This window comes from Ursus arctos, unplaced genomic scaffold (assembly GCF_023065955.2).
Source record: "Ursus arctos isolate Adak ecotype North America unplaced genomic scaffold, UrsArc2.0 scaffold_1, whole genome shotgun sequence".
Classification (NCBI taxonomy): Eukaryota; Metazoa; Chordata; class Mammalia; order Carnivora; family Ursidae; genus Ursus; species Ursus arctos.
In genome coordinates, this window is record NW_026622763.1 from 101,263,196 (window position 1) to 101,283,371 (window position 20,176).

Genomic DNA, 20,176 nt, shown 5'->3' on the forward strand with positions numbered 1-20,176 from the left:
GAAAAAGAGTAAGACTGGACCCTATTTCACACCATTTACAAAGATTAAGTTAAAATGGATCCATGACCTAAATAAGAGCTAAAACCATCAAACTCTTATAAGAAAGCACAGGCATAAGTCATTCTGATCTTAGAGGAGGCAATGATTTCCTAGATATAACACCAAAGGCATAAGCAACAAAAGAAGAAATAGACACACCAGACTTCAGCAAAATTAAAAAAAAACAAAAAACTTTTATGTTACAAAGGATGTTATCAAGAAAGTTGAAAGACAACCCACACAATGGGAGAAAATATTTGCTAATCTTGTATCTGATCTGGGTTAATATCCAGAATATAAAAAGAATTTCTGCAACTTAACAAGAGCAACAAAAACAAAATACTCAATTAAAAAATGTCAAGGGGTCTGAATAGACATTTCCCCAAAGATACACAAATAGCAAATAAGCATGTGAAAAGTTCCTCCACATCATTAACCACCAGGGAGACACAAATTGAAACCACAATGAGATACAATTTCACACCCACTAGGACAGCTACCATCAAAAAGTCAGATCAGTGGGGCGCCTGGGTGGCTCAGTCGTTAAGCGTCTGCCTTCGGCTCAGGGCGTGATCCCGGCGTTCTGGGATCGAGCCCCGCATCAGGCTCCTCCGCTGGGAGCCTGCTTCTTCCTCTTCCACTCCCCCTGCTCGTGTTCCCTCTCTCGCTAGCTGTCTCCCTCTGTCAAATGAGTAAATAAAATCTTTAAAAAAAAAAAAAAGTCAGATCAGAACAGGTGTTGGTGAGGATGTGGAGAAACTGGAGCCCTCGGGCACTATTGGGGGGAATGTGAAATGGTGCAGCTGCTTTGGAAAATAATCTGGTTAAACATAGAGTTACCATATAATACAGCAAATCCACTTTTAGGTTTATAGCCAAGAGAAATGAAAATTTGTGTCCATGTAAAAACTTGTATATGAATGTTCATAGTAGCATTATTTATAATCAAAAGTAAAACCACCTAAATGTCTAACAACGAAAGAAGGGATAAACAAAATGTGGTGCATCCATACAATGGAATTTTTTCAGCAATAAAAAGAAAAGTAGGGCGCCTGGCTGGCTCAGTCAGAAGAGCATGTGATTCTTGATCTCAGGGTCATGAGTTCAAGTCCCACGTTGGGTGTAGAGATTACTTTAAAAAAAAATGAGTTATTTACCTATGCTACAACATGGATGAACTCTGAAAACACTATGCTAAGGGAAGAAGTCAGATGTAAAATACCACATATTTTATGACTCGATTTATATGAAATATCCAAAATCAGCAAATCTTTTTTTAAACATGTATTTATTTAAGTAATCTCCACACCCAACATGGGGCTCAAACTCACAACCCTCAGATCAAGAGGTGCATAATCCCCCAACTAAGTCAGCCAGGTGCCCCCACAATCAGGAAATCTTTATTATTTTTTTTTTTAAGATTTTATTCATTTGTCAGAGAGAGAGACAGCACAAGCAGGGGAAGCGGCAGGCAGAGAGAGAAGCAGACTCCCCACCAAGCTAGGAGCCCTTTGATGCGAGGCTCGCTCCCAGCAGCCTGGGATCCTGACCTGAGCCAATGCAGACGCTTACCCAACTGAGCCCCCCAGGCGTCCCCCAGAAAATCCTTAAAGACAGAAAGGAGATTAGTGGCTTCCAGGGACTTGAGCCAGTGGGTACCCCCAGAAATGATCATGGAACTAAGATAACAGAGAAGGGTCATGGGAGGCAACCACAGTAGCAGAAAACTCATATATTCGTATTTTCGTTTGCTAATCTATGTGGGTTATCATCTCTACTTTGAGGGATCTTGTAAAGAACCAAGAAGTTTAAATATAAGAGTTAAATGTCACCATCATCACTGGGGTGCTGTGGCTGGTGTGACCTAGGGCAGAATGCCCCCTGGGGCTGGCTGTCTTCTCTTCAGTGAAAGGAAGGGCTAGGTCACCTGTTCATCACAGAGCCGCTCTTCCCACTCTCGGAAGGGAGGCGCAGTGGCCTGATGTGGCCAGCAGGTGGCAGCGCCAAGGCACAGCCTGGTCCTGGCCAAGCCTGCGAGCCTGTTCTCAGAAGACGCAGCGGCGGGCTTCTCCAGCCGGATCCTATAGCTCCTGTGCTTTCTTGGGAACCCCGACTTTCGGATGGCAGCAGGGCCAGCTCCATGGGTGTGTGACCCATACTTCGAAGGGTCCTGGGATTGGTTCAATGCTCTGCTGTTGCTGTCTTGAAACCTTAACAACTGTTGAACAGGAGCCTGGCATTTTCATTTTGCACTTGGCCCCAAAATTATGGTGCTGGGTGGCAGAACTCATACTGCCTCGGGGATCCCCATCACTGCTATTTCTTAGAAACATGCTAGGCCCTTCCCTTTGCTGGGCCTTTCCTCAGCCTTCCTGGGGCTCCTGATCATGCTTGTCTCCAGCAACTGTCTATTGGGAAGCCTAGAAGCCTAGACGAGAACCCTACAAGGGGAGGACAGGGACTCTACATGGGGAGATGGGAACCCTACATGGGGGAAAAAATAAATGTCTCTAGGGAGGTCATCAGTGGCCTCCTGGTTGTTACATCTGCTGGAAACCTTCTGGGTCTTATCTTACTTGACCCTTTGGAATCTCACACTCAATCCCTCTATTCCACAGAGTCTCAGGACTAACCTCATTCTCCTCTTGACTCCCTCCTCACTGCTTCACAGCCATCGGTGTCCCCTGGGCTTCCTTCCATTTTTTTTAAAAAGTCACCAACTGAGGTATAATTTACACACAGTAAAACTCAATCTTTTTGGGTGTAAAGTTCCATGAGCTTTCGTCAACAAGTACAGTCATGGTATAATCCAGACAGAATACTGTCAGCCCCCCAAAGTTTCCCTCATGCCCTTTTGTAGTCCATCCCCCCTTACTCCCAGCCCTCCCAACCCCTGATCCACTCTGTCTCTATGGTTTTGCCTTTTCCAGAACATCATAGAAATGGAACCATACAGCAGGTAGCCTCTGGGGCCTGGCTTCTTTCACTTACCATCAGGCCACTCTCACTACTGAATCTTATTTTTTGGTGGTCCAGGCACAGTCACAGTTGAAAGCACCAGTCTCTGCTGATGACACCCACTGCTTACCGCTGAGGCCCCTCGGGATCCCTCAAACCAGCTCCTCTGCCCTCACTCTCTCCATTGGTCACCAAGCTAGAAGTCTGGGAGGCATCCTTGACTTTGTCTGGCATCCATCCATATCCAGATGTCACCCTCCTCCGTCCCCTCCGACACTGCCTTGATTCAGGCCCTCCCCACCACACCCCTGCAGGAATCTCTGGGCTGGTCTTCCTGCTTTCCCGCCTTGGCCCTGCCCCAGTCCAATCTGCCGGTACCGACCCCCCGATATTGCAGGCCGCTGGGGGAGGCGGTCAGTTGGCCAGTCTGGCCTCTGCCTGTCTCTCCAGGCCTCACCTCCCTCTGCCTCCCCTCCTCGGAGCCTTGCACTTCCCCCAAACAGTCAGGGCTGTTTTTCCTGCACCAGAGGCAAGACCATTCAACAACTTCGCAGACACTGACGGTGAACTTGATGAAATGACACCCTTGGTGAGTAAGCGGCACCACAATATAATAGCTCAAAATGTCTACTGGTGATTTCCAAGAAACTGGTAGGTGTAAAAGCAAAGTGCAAAAGGGATCTATAATAGGCTCCCTCTAGTGCAAAGAAGGGGAGCCAGAAAATATACACGTGGAAAAAGAAATACAGTAGGGATAAAGCAGACGCTGAGATGGGTTACTCGTGGGACCGGGGTATGAAGAGCAGAGAATGGGAGGAGGGTGGAAGGCATGGGGAAGCCACACTTCTCCGGACACAGCTGTATTGCTCTGACTTTTACAATCATGACTATGCTTCATACTTCTGAACACATATTTTAATCAACAAGGAATTGGGGAAGAGGGGGAGGAGAGATGACCTGGACTATAAACAGGAACAAACGACCCAGGTGTACAAGTGAATACTAGCCCCGAGGACACCGGGAGCACTCACTCACCTAAGCGACTTTAGCAAAGAGTATTTTGACCATGCGCTCTAAGACTAAAGGAGAAAAGCTATACAATATTGTACTCTAAGTAACAGGCTTATTTTTCTGAGAAGTGTGTGTTAGAAATTCAAAAAATACTGGGGGAGCCTGGCTGGCTCAGTCAGGAGAGCATGCAACTCTTGATCTTGGAGCTATAAATTCAAGCCCCATGTGGGTGTAGAGATTACTTGAAAATAAAAGGTTTAGGGGCACCTGGGTGGCTCGGTCGGTTAAGTGTCTGACTCTTGATTTTGGCTCAGGTCATGATCTCAGGGTCCTGGGATTGAGCCCCCTCGGGCTCTGCACTCCACGCTCTGCTTCTCCCTCTCCCTCTGTCTCAGCTCCTCCCCGCTCTTGCTCTCGTAGATAAATAAAATCTTTTAAAAATAAAATAAAATCTTTAAAAAACAAAATAAAATCTTAAAAAATTAATTCAGAAAATGCGTGTATCCTAGCATTAAAGTAAATATACTGTGATGAAAGCCAGATTTCTCACTATCCGAAAAATCAGTTATAAATACAGAAAGGGGTTAGCTAGAACAAACGCTGTGGTGTTGGGCTGGAAGTAGAGGCATCATTGTGAACTCACAGTTTCTGAAATACAGACAAAATGTGTCCAAATAGCTTTTGGTAGGTATCCACGCATATGTACGTACATTTCCTGACCACCCACTGAGAGGGCCTGAAAGTCCTAATGCCCAACACCAATGACCTCACCCAGCACCCAGGTCTTGGTGTCTCATACCATTCTGCAGTGAAAGGCATCAAGGCTTCCTGGGGAATAGCCATATCTTCAGGGCTGTGGCAAGGAAGTTACAAGATGACCCTCCCACATCTTCTGGTGCTAGAAGGTAAGGAAGGGTTCAAATACTAATGGGGACATGTGGACCCATGTCAGTGGACACGGGAGGCAACTTGAATGGGCTCCCATGCCAAATGTGAGACAGTCTGACAGACAAAATAAATAATGATCATAATGGATTATAGCCCACAGAAGAAGCAGCTATAGAATAAAATAAGAATCTGTGAGTCCACACTGATATAAATACTTGAAGGCATGAATGAAGAAAAAAAATAATAAATGAGGGTGAAAGGAAAAGTCTTCCCCACAAAATTCCAACCAATCAATGGAGAATAAGGAAAATTGAAAACTGCCATTTGGCAGATACCCCAGTAATAATTGTTTCAGGCAAGAATCAGCAATAGATGCTAAAATTACTAGGGAAAAGTAAGATAAGGAACAGGATATTTAGAGAGTCTCTTAGTATCTCTCCATGAAAGAACTTATAAACAAGTAACATTACAGTGAAGGAACCTGACAGAAACCATCTTAAGCAAATGATCAAAATTAACATCACCAGGAATGGGGCAAATGGACATCACATGCCTCCTGATATGACACTGAGATGGATACAACATTTTGGGGTAACGATATCACATAAGTGGAAACAAAAGAGGAGAGAGAGGGGCTGACTGGGGAGGTGGTCATTCTAAGGTGGGTCAAGAGAGGCTTCTCTGAGGAGGCAACACTGAAGCTCTGACCTGGGTGGTCAGAAAGCTTGGAGAGGAATATTCCAGAAACAGCTCTCCAAGGACTCAAGACATAGAAAGAAGGCAAGTATCAAGTATATAGTGAAGAGCAAAGTGGATAAGAGATCAGGGAGACTGGAGACCCCCTATTACATACAGCTTTGTAGTCCCATGGTAGGTGAGGAGTTTGGGTTTTGTTTTTTAAACTGGGTAAACTACACATAACAACATTGACCATCTTAATTGTTTTTAAGTGTGTAGTTAAGGGTATGAAATATATTCATAATGTTGTGTAACTACTACCACCATCCATCTCCAGAACTCTTTTCATCTTGTAAAGCGAAAACTCTATACTCATTAAACACAAAGTTCCCATTCTCCCTCCCACAGACGTGGCAACCACCATTCTACTTTCTGTTTCTAGGATTCTGGCTACGCTAAGTATCTCATATAAGTGGAATCATCCTGTATTTGTTTGTTTTGTGACTGGCTTATTTCACTTAGCATAACGTCCTCAAGGTTCATCCATGTTTCAGCATGTGCCAGAATTTTCTTTTTTAAAGCTGAATAATACTCCATTGTATGTATTTACCACATATTGCTTATCCATTCATCTGCTGAGAGACCCTTGGGTTGTGTCCATGTCTTAGCTATTGTGAACAAGGGTATACAAATATCTCTTCAAGACCCTACGTTCAATTCTCCTGCGTATACACCCAGAAGCGGAATTGCTGGATCGCACGCTAATTCTATTTTTAAGTTTTGAGGAATCACCATACTGTTCTCCACAGTGGCTATGTTTTATAGTCCCAGCAACAGGGCACAGCGGTTCCAATTTCTCTGCAGCCTCTCCGACAGTTGTCTTCCGTTTGTTGTTGTGAGATAGCAGCCACCTAATGGGTGTGAGGTGGTATCTCATTTGCATATTCCTATTGATCAGTGCTGCCGAGCATCTTCCCACGTGCGTATTGGCCCTTTGTACCTCTTCGGAGAAATGTCTAAGTCCTTTGCCCATTTTTAAATTGGGTTGTTTGGCTTTTTGTTGTTGAGTTGGAGGAGTTTGGGTTTTATTGTAAATGATGAAGGGAAGTATCAGAGAATGTGAAGCAAGGGAGTCATGTGACTTCATTTGAGTTTTTTGTTTTGCCCTATTTTTTGGTCACTCTGTTGGGTGGAGAATGCTTTGAAGGCCAAGAGTTGTAGACAGAGACACTAGAAGCAGGGAGACCATTCCAGGGCTTTTGCAGAAGTTCAAGCAAGGGATGATGGTGGCCCAGCTAGAGGGGTGTTCACTACTAATGGGATTGTAGAGAAGTGGGAAGACTGGAAACCTTAGTTAAGTAGTATAATCGACAAGATTTTGCAACTAAATAGAAACGGGAAGTGAGTAAGTAGGAGTCTAAGATGCCTGCCAGGGTCCCGGCTTGAGCCAGAACTGGGTGGGTGATGGTACCATTCACTAAAATAAAGAAAAACCAGGGGAGAATTGGTTTAGGAGTTGAGGAGAGAAATGATGAATTCAATTATCAACAGCATACATTGAAAAGCCCTGTGGGACATCCCAAAGGAGAAGTCCAGCTGCTTCCAGGCTGGCATTTAGAAGAAGTGCTGTGACACCTGGGTGGGTCAGTCGGTTGAGCGTCTCTTGGTTTCACCTCAGGTCATGATCTTGGGGTTGTGAGATTGAGCCCCGTGTCAGGTTGTGCACTCAGCATGGAGTCTGCTTGAGATTCTCTCTCCTCCCTCTGCCTCTCCTGCATGCTCACTCTCTCTCTCAAATAAACAAACTTTAAAAAAAAGAAGAAGAAGGAAGTGCAGGGCTAGAGATTCCATGATGGAAGCTTTGTGCATAACTGAAACCATGGTCCCAAGATGGGCTTTTAGGGTCTGGGGACTTCCTGAAAGTGGAATAAAAACACAGGTGTAGGGATGCCTGGGTGGCGCAGTCATTAAGCGTCTGCCTTCAGCTCAGGGTGTGATCTCAGCGTTCTGGGTCGAGCCCCACATCAGGCTTCTCCGCTAGGAGCCTGCTTCTTCCTCTCCCACTCCCCCTGCCTGTGTTCCCTCTCTCGCTGTCTCTCTGTCAAATAAATAAATAAAATCTTAAGAAAACAAACAAACACAGGTGTAGGTACACATGTGCATAATTCTTGGGAGAGGTTTGATATCTTTTAACTGCTGCTTTAAGAGAGCCTTGACTGACCTCTCTTGTCCTCTTCCCCTCAAAAAGGTTTTAAAAGTCACTGGTAGGGGCGTCTGGGTGGCTCAGCCAGTTAAGCGTCTGCCTTTGGCTCAGGTCCTGATCTCAGGGTCCTGGGACAGGGCTCCCCACTGAGCAGGTAAGTTATAGGGAGAAAAAGTCAATTGGAGGAAAATCAACATTAAGAGAAAGAGGAAGGAGAGGGCCTGAGAAGCATCCAGACAGGAAGGAGAAAAATGGGAATGAGATTTCAAGGGCAGGGTAGGGGTGGGCAGTGCTGTCAAATGCTGCAGAGATTAAGGTCAGATCTAAAAAGTGGAGCTTCTTCACACTCATTAATGGTCCCAGAACCTCTACCCAAAAAAACTGTCCTGAGTGTCGTCAGATGCACTCTGCCTGTCCTTCCCTGGACAGCAGGGTTTTTCTCCGGTCTTCTCAGAACCTGGCAGAACAGAAAAGGAATCCCACAGCTGGAAGTCAAGCCTATGGCTTATATGATGCCAAGAGAACTCACCCTGGCTGGCAAAGGCCCATCAGTACACACCTGAAGCAATCAAATAAACTCAACTTGAGCTTGGCGGACTGACAGATATTTAGGATTCTGCTGTTTTGTTTTTAAGACTTTATTTTTTATTTTTAAGTACTCTCTACGACCAACGTGGGGCTCGAATTTACAACCCTGAGATCAAGAGTTGCACGCTCCACCGGCTGTACCAGCCAGGCGCCCCAGGATTTCACTGTTAAGTGGGGGAGGAAGGGGGGAGGGGAGCAGAATACAAAATGATTCAGACTTAATGCACTCAACCATATAAAATAATACACAGAAAATTGAAAGAAATAAACATACCTAAATATTTACAGGGGTAAACTCTCGTTGTTTAGAGTATAGGTTTTTTGCTCTAGTTCTTTATAGTTTCCAAATGTTCTACAATAAGTATATATCACTTTTATAATTGGACTGACTTTTAAAGATACAGTTTCTGTAACAGTGAGAGTCATGTCCCAATTTCACAGTGGAGAAGCACCTTTTGGGTCACAGAACTCTTTAAGATGCTGTTGGTAGCTATGGACCTTCTCCCTGGAAGAATGCTCATAAACTCTTAAACACACAGCCGCCTCATTCTGCATCCCCTTGGGGTGGCCCTGATGCCAAGAAGATGCCCACCCCTGCCTGTAGGAGGCAGAACGGCTTTGGGGCCAGCCACAACTTATTCTAATGCTAACCAACAATGTTGAAATTGCAAAGAAATGTGTAAATCCAAAATGGAAACACCAAAAAAGAAGCCCAGAGGCGAGTACTGGCTATGCTGTCCAAGCTCTGTCCAGGGAGGGGGGTTATTCTGGCCTGAGTCCCAAGATCAGGGTAGCAGGTCTGTCGTCCTTGGGGACAGAGCTGCGCTAGGCATATAAACATCCCATTCATCCAGCTGACTCCTGGTTCACATCCCTGGCTCACGAGTGCCTTTAGGAAAAATGTGGCTCCTTTTAGGGCAGAGGTTTATCAACTTGAATCACTCTAAGAGCCAGAAAAGCCATGTACAGGAAAATACAACTGCCAAGGTATAATCGAACTTTATTTCATATGTGATAAATACAAACATATGATGCTAGAGACTGTACTTTAAATTTGATGGTGAACAAATATAATTTGGAAGGAGAAATAATTATCTAAAGTCTCATAGTTTCTTTCTCCTTAGATTTGAAATCCGACATCAGACTTTCCCTTCTTAAGCCCCCAGGTGTCAATCAAGGTCAGGCCGGGAACCTTGTGCAGAAACGCGCTGCAGAGAATTCATCTCTGAGTCCTTTAACCGGGAGCAATATTTAGTTTCATGTTGTTTCATGACAGAAAAGAGCTGCTCACAAACGTAGGTACTTCCAAACATGGACAGAATCTTTGCACAGTGGTTTTTAGATTTAGAGTAACCATTCCCAAGATACTTGTAGAATTCTGGGATCCCAATACCATCATATTTCAGTTTCAGGAGCGTGTTGCCCTGCAATTCAAGAACTTCCATTTGTAGCTCTTTGCTCACATTATTAATGTTGATCGAGAAAGGTGAACTGAACAATGTCAGTTCAGTTTCATAAAGTTTGAAATCAGAGAACCATTTTTGGAATTCAGTCTTCAAGTCTTTAATTCGGGAAATATAGTTCAGGCCATCTCTTTCATCTTCAGAAACTAATTTCAGCGTAGGGAAGTGGGCCAGATTGTTCCTTGCCAAACAAGTTTCCCAAAGACTCAGTGTCGTTAGGAAGGAGCAAATTGAATCGTACATCCTGTGTAACCACCTGTGAGCGCCTTTGCAGAGAAATATCCAACATGTTTAGTAAGTCATAACGTCAACCAAAAAGGCTAAGTCTTTGACCCAATCTTTGCTAGTAAGCCGAAGAATCAATTTTCCTTTAGAAGACATGAAAAAATCAATTTCTTCCAACAGTTCGAAAAACTGCCCGAGCGCCACAACTCAGCCACTTACATCCCATGAAGCAGAACAGGCTTCCATACCATTCATCTAACTCGCTGAACAAAGCACTGACCTTTCTGCGGTCTGAGCCACGGGTACAGATCCAGGTTATGGCATGAATCACTATGTTCATGACATGATCCATTTTTAACTTTTTAGTACAAAGTGATTCCCGGAGAATGAGGCCACGGACAGACTTCAGTTCTGTCTTTGCAAAGCCCTGACACTTTAGATTGAAGTTTCGTAACAAGTTATTCAACCCCAACCAGTGCTGTATTGCCATCGGTGCTAACACTTACTAATTGTGACCAGTCTACATTAAATTTTTTTTATTAAAGATTTTTTTTATTTATTCGACAGAGATAGAGATAGCCAGAGAGAGAGGGAACACAAGCAGGGGGAGTGGGAGAGGAAGAAGCAGGCTCCCAGCGGAGGAGCCTGATGTGGGGCTCGATCCCAGAACGCCGGGATCACGCCCTGAGCCGAAGGCAGACGCTTAAACGACTGCGCCACCCAGGCGCCCCATTAAGTGTCCCTATCCTCCTGCTAGCCCCTCTCTGGTTAGCATCCCTTACTTCTCCATGTGCTGTGCTTCCCACCTCTCCCTTCTTGGCCTTGGCTTTTCTCTCTAACATGGTCCAGAACTGTGGCAAGCCCACTGATCTTTTGTTCCTTGTTTCTTGTCCAAGGCTCTCTCTGCATCAGCCTGTGACTTGCAGTCAACATACGCAATCCTGCAATTGTGGGGATCGTGTGGGGGAGAGAATGAGGAATAGTCAACATTTAGTACTTTTATTTGTCTTCTGAATTAGTAATGCACATAGAGGATTCAAAATGCAAAGGTAGAAAAGGATATGGTGAAGTGTGCCTTCTGCCCAATTTCTATCCTTACAGGCAACACGCCATACATATAAAAGCAAACGTACACATATACACACTATTTTTCAAAGCTTGACTGAGATATAATTTACATATCTTAAAATTCATCTATTTAAAGTGTACAACGAGGGGCGCCTGGGTGGCTCAGTCGTTAAGCGTCTTTATTCTGCTCAGGGCATGATCCCAGGGACCTGGGATCGAGCCCTGCATTGGGCTCCCTGCTCTGCTGGGCGCCTGCTTCTTCCTCTCCCACTCCCCCTGCTTGTGTTCCCTCTCTTGCTGGCTGTCTCTCTGTCAAATAAATAAATAAAATCTTTTAAAAAAAATAAAAAAATAAAGTGTACAATGAGGGGTGCCTGGCTGGCTCAGTCGGTGGAGCATACAACTCTTGATCTCAGGGTTGTGAGTTCAAGTCCCAGACTGGGTTAGAGATTACTTAAAAATAAAATCTTTTAAAAAAATAAAAACAAAGTGTATAATGGTTTCTAGTATATTTACAGAATTCTATAGAATCATCATGATCTCATTTTAGAACATTTTTATCATCTCCCAAAATATCCATCAGCAGTCACTCCTCAATCCCTCCAGCTCAATCCATCCCTTGGCCCAACTTCCATGCTACTTGCCTATTCTGGACATTTTGTATAAATGGGATCATATGAATATGCAATCTTTGTGTCTGGCTTCTTTCACTTAGCCTAATGTTTTCCAGATTCATCCAAGTTGTAGCATGTGTCAGTACGTCTTTCCTTTTTACGGCAGGATTATATCACCTTGTATGGAAATACCACATTTTGTTTATCCATTCATCAGCTGGTGGACATTTGGGGTTGTTTCCACTTTTTGTCTATTATGAATGACGGTGATCTGAACACGTGTAGAAGTGCGTGGCTATACGTTTTCATTACGCTTACACCTAGTAGCAGAATTGCTGCACCATATGGCACCTCTCTGTTTAACATTTTGAGAAACTGCCAAACCGTCTTCCCAAGCAGCTGCACTATTTTATCTTACATTCCCGCCGGCAATGAATGAGGGTTCCAATTTCCCCAGTGCCTTGCCAACACTTGCTATTGCCTGCCTTTCTTATTGCAGCCGCTCTGATGGGTGGGACGTGGGATCACACCATGGTTTTGATTTGCATTTCCTTAACAACTCATATGGAGCATCTTTTCGTGTTCTTATTGGCCATTCACACGCTTTGTTTGGAGCAATGTCCATTCAAGCTCTTTGCCCATTTTTTAATTGGGTAGTCTTAATTACTGAGTTGTGAGAGTTGTTCACATATTCCGAATCCAAGGCCCTTATTAGATACATGATTTGCTGTATTTTTTCCCAGTCTGTAGAGTTTTCTTGACTTTTTGTATAGTGTCCTTTGAAGTATAAACGTTTTTGAGAAAGCCCAACTTGTCAATCTTCTCTTTTATCGCCTGCACAACACCCTAACCTAAGATCACAAGGATTTACTCCTGTGTTTTTACCATAGTTTTGTTTCAGCTCTTATATTTAGGTCTTTGATCTATTTTGAGTTAATTTTTGTGTATGTATGTCCTCCGTCATGTTTCTACATAAAAAGAATATTATATACACACTGTTCTATATTTTGCCTTTATATTGGAGATTGTTTTCCATCGGTACACAAAGTGCTGTTTCACTTCTTTTTACAACTGCATGGTATAATATCCTTTAAACCTACCAGAAAATTTTAGCAGTTTTCTATTGATAGTTATTCACATTAATTCTAATTTTGCACCAACCAACTTTGTAATACATTATGTCACACTTGTCTATCTGTGGGATACATTCTTAGGAGTGGAACTGCAGGATAAAATGGTACATGCAACTATAACTGATAGATACTAACTCATCTCCACAGAGACTTCACCAATTTCCCTTCTACCAACAACGTCTGAGCATGCCAGTTTCTCCAACCCTCTTCAATACTGTGGAATACACTTTTTGATCTGTTAACATCTAATAGGTAAAATGTTGCATCTAAATAAATTAATTAAAATTGCATTTTAATTTACAATTCTTTTAGTATGAGGGAGGATAAGTATCTTTTCTTATGTTCAAAAGAAAATTTCTTTTTTTTTTTTTTAAAGATTTTATTTATCTATTTAACAGAGATAGCCAGCGAGAGAGGGAACACAAGCAGGGGGAGTGGGAGAGGAAGAAGCAGGCTCACAGCAGAGGAGCCTGATGTGGGGCTCGATCCCATAACGCCGGGATCACACCCTGAGCCGAAGGCAGGCGCTTAACCGCTGTGCCACCCAGGCGCCCCAAAAGAAAATTTCTTTTCTGTGACCTTCCTGTTCATAATTTGCCAATATTTTTACTAGGTTCTTGGTCTTTTTCTTTTTCTTTTTTTTTTTTAAGATTTATGTATTTTAGAGAGAGACACGGAGAGAACATGAGCGGCAGAGGGAGAGAGAGAGAGAATCTCTAGCAGACCCCATGCTGAGCTCGGAGCCAGACATAGGGCTCAATTCCACAGCCCCGAGATCACAACCTGAGCCAAAACCAAGAGTCAGACGTTCAACTAACTGCACCACCCAGGCGCCCCTGTTGGTTTTTTTCTTACTGATTCGTGAAATGCACTTTATTTATCAGCAAATTCGCCCTCAGTTTGATAGAAATTATCAATTTCTTTTTCCTGGTTTGTCACTTGCTTTTTGACTTTGTTTATGGGATTTTTTTCCCCACGTAGAAGTGTTTTATACTTATGTAGTCAAATTTATCTGTTCTTTTAGGACTTCCAGTATTTGTGTCATACTTAACAGGCCTCCCTCTCTTGCAGATTGTTAAAAATAAACAAACAAAACAAAGCAATCTCTATGTCTCCCTCCAGTACTTTATGATTTCATATTTTCATTGCAATCCTTCATGAACCTGTAACTTACTTTGGTGAAAGATACAAAGTAAGGATCTTCTGAGTAAGAATATTCTTTTTCTTTTCTTTTCTTTTTTTTAAGATTTTATTTATTTATTTGACAGAGAGAGACAGCGAGAGGGGGAACACAAGCACGGGGAGTGTGAGAGGGAGAAGCAGGCTTCCTGCCGAGCAGGGAGCCTGATATGGGGCTTGACCCCAGGACCCTGGGATCATGACCTGAGCCAAAGGCAGACGCTTAACGGCTGAGCCACCCAGGTGCCCCTGAGTAAGAATATTCTTGAAGAACGCACCACACTCACTTCTGACATAGGTATTATGCTTTATTTAACATGGTCATGGATTCCCTGGCATCTCCTAACTCCCCTCTGTAATAATTTCTCATGTAAAGGAATGATTCTAAAGTCTTTAGTATATGTAATCAAAACTTAATTAACATTACAGAAATTCAATGTCTTTGGGCAGCAATTTTTTGTTTTGTCGTTTTCCAGCAGTGCGGACTACAAGCATAACAGAGAGCCCCCAAATCTCCTCACAGGAAACACTGACAATAGCAAATTGCTAACAATATGGGATTTATCCTTTCAGACTTGTTTTCTGAATTGGCAGGATTCTTTTCCAGAGACTACGTTACTCAGAATACACAGGTAGAGACTATTTTAGAGTTCACCTACACCAACTATTTTCACTCAAATGTACCTGTAATCCTGATATGCAAGCTGCACCTCACTACGAATTCCCTCAAAATAGGGGCACCTGGCTGGCTCAGTCAGTGGAGCATGCAACTCTTGATCTCAGGGTTGTGAGTTTGAGCCCCACGTTGGGTGCAGATATTACCTAAAAATAAAATATTTTAAAAAAAGAAAATTCCTCAAAAATACATCCCACTCCATACTTCCTAATTTTACCACATTCACCCTCTTATTCTACCAAAGCCTAGTTACATAGTGCTAGTGTTTCATTAATTATCACAACAGAGTTCTAATGGACCAATTCAATGCTCTGTTTTGGTACCTGTCCAGGCAAGTCAGCAGGCATGTTGCTTTACTAGAGGCAACCCTGGGGAGGGAGAATGGAAATAACCTATGACTGAATTCTTCTAATCTTCAATCCTGAACTTCACAGAGTAAGTCTTCATTTCTCAGTCACACCACTACAGTTTTCTAGAAGCTTCTGGCTGTCCATTTATGATGGATGCCCCCTTCAGTTTTTTATGCCAGCTGGTAGAAAGGTTGGATAACTACTTTTCCCTTCTCTAAAATCAGGCGTAAGTGATTTAGGAGAAAGTAATGAAATTCTGTTAATGTCTGAATCCAGGAGAAATTCTTTCTTTTCCAATATAGGTACAAAACACACCTTTACTTGTCCCATCCTCGATGGCCAATCTGATTTGAAAGGCATCCTTAAACACTTCTTTTAACTCACTTTGTCAGGCAGGTTCTTGATCAAAAGTGTTTTGGCATTCCGATCTACATAACACACGAGTATTTTTAGTCCGAGTTTAGATCTAATAAGCATCCAAAGTTCTCTAAAGGAGAAAAAATACTTTTCCAGAAGTTGGAGAGTGTTAATAGCAATACATATTCCTTCATTTAACAAAGCTTTGGACACATATCTGCGCAAGGGCCTATGCTACATGCTACGTGAAAATACAGACTTAGCCTCTACTCTCAGGAATGTGGTCTTGTTGGGGGAAAAGGCTAGTAAACAAATAGTCACATAATTACAAACTCTGGTAAGTGCCAAGAAGGAAAAGTAATAAGGAAAATGAGAACATCCAGTAAAGACTTAGCCTAGGGGCACTGGGCTGGCTCAGACAGAGGAGCATACGATTCCTGATCTCCGGGTTGTGAGTTTGAGCCCCACATTGGATGGAGAGATTACTCAAAATAAATAAATAAAGTTAAAAAAAAAAAAAAAGAGGGGCATGTGGGTGGCTCAGTTGATTAAGTACCCGACTGTTGATTTTAGCTCAGGTCACGATCTCAGGATTGTAGGACTGAGCTCCAAGTTGGGCTCCATGCTCAGTGTGGAGCCTACTTAAAGATTCTCTTTCCTTCTGCCTCTGCCCCCCATACTCACACATGCTCTCTCACTCTCTCTCTCAAAAAAAAAAAAAGGAAAAGAAAAAGAAAAAGTCCCCCCTTAGAAAATACACCCCCCCACACCCCCGAAAAGACTTAACCTAGTGTGGAAGTAAGGGAAACTTTTTCTGACTTGAGCAAGTGATCTTTTTTTTTTTTTTTTTTAAGATTTTTATTTATTTATTTGACAGGGAGAGATAGAGCCAGCGCGAGAGGGAACACAAGCAGGGGGAGTGGGAGAGGAAGAAGCAGGCTCCCAGCGGAGAAGCCTGATGCGGGGCTCCATCCCAGGGTTCTGGGATCACGCCCTGAGCCGAAGGCAGATGCTTAATGACTGAGCCACCCAGTGCCCGAAGAAGTGATCTTTAAACTGAGATTCTATGGATGGGTTGCAGGTAGCCAGGGAATGAGTCCTGGACAGAACATTATGGCAGAGAAGGTAAGGTACCTAAGACAGAGAGTATGGTAGACAAAGAACATTATGACAGGGAAGGTGAGCCATGCAGCTCGAGCAATGCAGACAAAGTTTGTGCTGCACAAGGAGGTGACCTGGTTGTAACTGACTACTTGCACAGAATTAAGAATCCGAGACTCGGGGCGCCTGGGTGGTGCAGTCGTTGAGCGTCTGCCTTCGGCTCAGGGCTTGATCCCAGCATTATGGGATCGAGCCCCACATCAGGCTCCTCTGCTAGGAGCCTGCTTCTTCCTCTCCCACTCCCCCTGCTTGTGTTCCCTCTCTCGCTTGCTGTCTCTGTCAACTAAATAAATAAAATCTTTAAAAAAAAAAAAAAAAAGAATCCAAGACCCATTCCTCATCCAGAGTCATCTAGACACACAGGTGTCTAGAAACACATTACCTTGTTTGCCTGCCTTTCTTTACTTCCTTTCCTTTTGGTTTTCTCAATTTAATTTCATACCCAAGGACCTTTGTCTCACTAAGTTTCAAGGCTTTTCCCTAGTCATCAGCAGACTTAAAATTCACATAACCAAATTTCCTACAGAGATGTAAAAGAAAAGAGAAAAAAACCCCTAGGTAAGATCAAAAGGCACGTGACTTAGGGTGGGCTAGTCAGACTGGATGTGAAAGTGGAAATCAGCAGTGAGTCATTTACAATTTTAAAACCAAGGCTCCACCAACTAGCAATACAAATGCTATCAAGTAACCAGAGAGGAGTGGCTCTCACCCCGGGCAAGTTTGAGAAAAACCAGAGAGTGCTTCTAGAATGAGTCGGTAGAATCCTGGCCTGCTGTTACACAGTCTACAATCCACTAGCCAGTCCCCCACAACAAAGAATTATCTGGCCGAAAATGTCAAAGTGCCAAAATCGAGAAACCCTGTTCTAGAGCAAGGACTAAGAGGAGTCAGTGCAAATTCACCTACTGAAATCTTTATTACTTTTCTGTTTAGCAACTGACTGAATTTAACTAAAAACTATAGAAAATAAAGCTTGAAATTATAAGGTTTTGAATTTTCGTTTTAAGAAAGCCATCTGCATTTGTGAATTGGAACAAAAACATCGCTCCTAATGAGGAACGTGTTAGCAAACCCAGGGGCCCTTACAAAAAGATTTTTTTTTTTAAGATTTATTTATTTATTTATTTATTTATTTATTTATTTGAGAGAGAAAGACAGCCGGCGAGAGAGGGAACACAAGTAGGGGGAGTGGGAGAGGAAGAAGCAGGCTCCTAGCAGAGGAGCCTGATGCGGGCTCAATCCCAGAACGCTGGGATCACGCCCTGAGCCGAAGGCGGACGCTTAACGACTGTGCCACCCAGGCGCCCCAACAAAAAGGCTTTTTAATGCAAAAGGAATTCTTGTTTACTACAAATGCAACAATGTTACAAAATACAGTTAACAAAACCCGTCAGCACAATCTGACTAAAGCTGTGGCAGAGGCTCTGTGGCCTCAAATACCAGCTCTGCTGTTTTCTCACTGTGTGATATTGGGCACATTACTCAACTTCTCTGTGCCTAAATCTTCTCCTTTGTGAAATGAGGATGATGTCAATAATTACCACTGAGGGCTGTCTTAACGGATTCCACGAGTTCATATAAGTAAGGAACGAAGAACAATGCCTGGAACAGTGAGTGCTCAAAGAATGTTTACTCTTATTATTATCTTTTTGTTTTTACCTAAGACAGTCTGAGTACTATAAAATACGCTCACACCCAGGAAATACGCTTCTGATGCAAAAGAAGTGAGAAAGATAAAATGCAATTTGGCAAAAAAGCAGAAGTGATACAGGACCTATATTTGCCACCATTGCTAGGGGGTTGTGATTAAAGGTGTGACTTAGTTTAAAATAATTCCAGGCAAATAACATTGCTCACAGTGGAAAATCATGGAAATATGTTTCTGTAACGATAAGGAAAATCTCGGGATTATTTTAACATTTCAACTGGAAAAATGGGATAGTAGAGTTTCAACCTAATGGATTTTCTAAGAGCCACTGAGGGATTTTTAAATACAGGAGTCCCTCTTATCCATGGCTTCAGTTACCCACAGTCAACTGTGTGGTCTGGAAGCAGAGGATCCTCCTTCCGACCTAGCATCAAGAAGCCAACAGTACTCCCAAGCTAGGTGGCAATGCCTACGGCAGGCGCCTCACTCGAGCTCATCCTGGAGGCACTTTATCATCTCACATCATCACAAGGAGGGCGAGTACAGTACAGTAAGATATTTTGAGAGAGAGAAACCACATTCATATAACTTTCATTCCAGGATATTGTTACAATTGTCCTATTTTATATTATTGTTAATCTCTTGAGGTGGCTAATTTATAAATTCAACTTTATCATTGATATGTATGTAAAAGAAACAATGTAGCTTAAGCAGGGCTCAGTACGTTCTGTGGCTTCAGGCATCCACGGGGGTCTTAGAACCTATTCCAGTATCCCAGTAGCCCTGTGGCTAAGAGACTACTGTACTTAACTTCAACTGCAAGAGGCTGAGGAGTGGAGTGGAGTGAAGAGCAGGTAACAAAAGGATGTGACAAGGCAGAACCCACAATGAAACAGAAAGCTACTGGAACTCCTAATTTCTGCAGGGATAATAATGCTGGGCTGGTAATCTTAATGCTTTTATGTAATACATTATTGCTTAATGCTCTATTAATACTTAATGCTTAATGCTCTAAATACATTATCAGTATTTACTTGAACAAGCCAACTCTGACACCAACAACTGTGAGATCATTTTTAGCAAAAAATTCACTGAGACCCGTTTTTTGCTCAGCAGCAGTTTTGTTGAAATTCAAGTTTCCAACAGTTTGAAAGTTACAGGTGGTTCGACTGCCACACAAAAGTTTAAGAAAGAAAGAAAGAGAGAGAGAGGGAGAGGAAGGAAAGGAAAGGAAAGGAAAGGAAAGGGAAGGGAAGGGAAGGGAAGGGAAGGGAAGGGAAGGGAAGGGAAGGGAAGGGAAGGAGAGGAAACTCAAATAAACAGTTCAGAAACAATGACGCTAGAAGAAAATTCCACTAAAGATTCTGGCGCACTGTAACACCAAACGGCAGTAAAAATCCCCTTACCGCTTGGGCTTTTACTGTGTCCACAAATCTCATACCTACACGACACCTATTCTGTTAATATGAAATTCTCCATGCTTTGGCTTGTGCTTTAAAACACAGTGAAGAAGTTACCTTCCAATTTCTATCTTTTGGTTTCCGGGGAAGTCTTCTGCCATCTCCTTCTTCCATTTATCAGGTGTTTTTTTGACAGGCTCTGTGGGGAAAAGCCAGAGTATTCTAGTTTTAATGATCTGTACCACTCATGAGTAAACTAGGAGCTTCTACTCTATCCACAAATGTCACACCTGCAGTAATGTCGACTCTTCACAAGACGTATGGCTTAGGTCTGGACAGAGTACTTTCAAAAGCATTTATAAATTAATCAGAACGTTCTTCAAGTTCCAAAAGAAATCCAACGGCCTTGCCCTTCCCTTCCAAATCCAATGCCTTGCTATGGGCCAGCCCTCAACTGAGCTGATTTAGGTCATTCTGGCCTTCCTCCTCCTCTTCCTCACAGCCTTTGTCATCACAGTTGTGGTCCTGCTCATCTCC

At 43.0% G+C, this 20,176-nt stretch overlaps 1 protein-coding gene across 1 annotated transcript in view; it reads right to left on the bottom strand.

The window, feature by feature from the left end:
* NCL (nucleolin) overlaps positions 1 to 19,833 on the bottom strand; it is a 41,642-nt gene extending 21,809 nt beyond the window's left edge. Inside the window, exon 1 of the mRNA XM_026491711.4 lies at positions 19,757 to 19,833. The gene's annotated coding sequence lies outside the window, so the exon portion shown is untranslated. The remainder of the gene's footprint in view (positions 1 to 19,756) is intronic.
* Positions 19,834 to 20,176: the final 343 nt, after the last annotated feature.